This window comes from Triticum dicoccoides, chromosome 3B (genome assembly GCF_002162155.2).
Source record: "Triticum dicoccoides isolate Atlit2015 ecotype Zavitan chromosome 3B, WEW_v2.0, whole genome shotgun sequence".
Lineage (NCBI taxonomy): Eukaryota > Viridiplantae > Streptophyta > Magnoliopsida > Poales > Poaceae > Triticum > Triticum dicoccoides.
The window spans coordinates 28,203,112-28,204,075 of NC_041385.1; positions in this window are offsets into that span (position 1 = coordinate 28,203,112).

The following is a 964-nucleotide window of genomic DNA, read 5'->3' on the forward strand; positions in this document are numbered from 1 at the left end:
ACCCACATAGCATGTGCTAAAAAGTTGAGAGGATTACGGCAAAAACTGGATGCACTTCGTGTACAAAATGGACAATCTCTTTCGAAGTATCAGAGTTTCGGACGAAAACTCATCTCTCACAAAGGGATTTCATTTTTTGAACTTATTTGAACTCCAGAATTTTTGTGTGTTTAAAATGCACCATTCAAAGCCACATCATCAATTTTCAACACTTTCTGACTTCATTTGGTATTTTTCATGCATTTACTGATTTTTTGAGCTAAATAACCCTGAAATTGATAAGTACTACAAATGAACTCTGAAAAGGTTGAAAGTTGGCATGGTATCATCATTTCACCCACATAGCATGTGCTAAAAGGGGTCAGACGAACTGGGACCATTGGCCCTCGAGGCCCGGCCGGCCCCCTGGCCTCACGATCCGGGACTAATGCTCCCATTGGTCCTGGGTTGTATGAGAACCGGGAGTAATGCCCTCTTCAAGCCTGGACCAAAGCTCAGTTTTCTACTAGTGTCACTAAATAAGACAATCGGGAGTAGAGACTCAAATTTCGCGCCAGGTAGGAGAAGCTCAAAGTTGCAACTGCTTGGGACTTTTTATGGAGGTATGTATATATAGCACACCTTATTCAGTGTCTAACTACTAAAGGTCGCCCAATGCATGACCAGCCTTTGTCATGCTCATGGTGTAGTTAGGAGACTTATTTCAATCTGTTTTCAAGAAAGATGTCCAGGTTCTTCATTCCTATCATCATGGGTCATTGCTTCTTCGCATTTTAGGTTGTAATTTATATTGTTAGATATTAGATTGGTTCCTACATTCCATTGATAAGTGCTTGTTGGACATTAACTATTCATTGTATGTACCTACTAATTTTTTTTTGAGACACTGTATGTACCTATGAATAGTATTTATTGTATGTACATAAACAGGGCCCTATGTTTAATTAGCAACAGCCGTCTATTG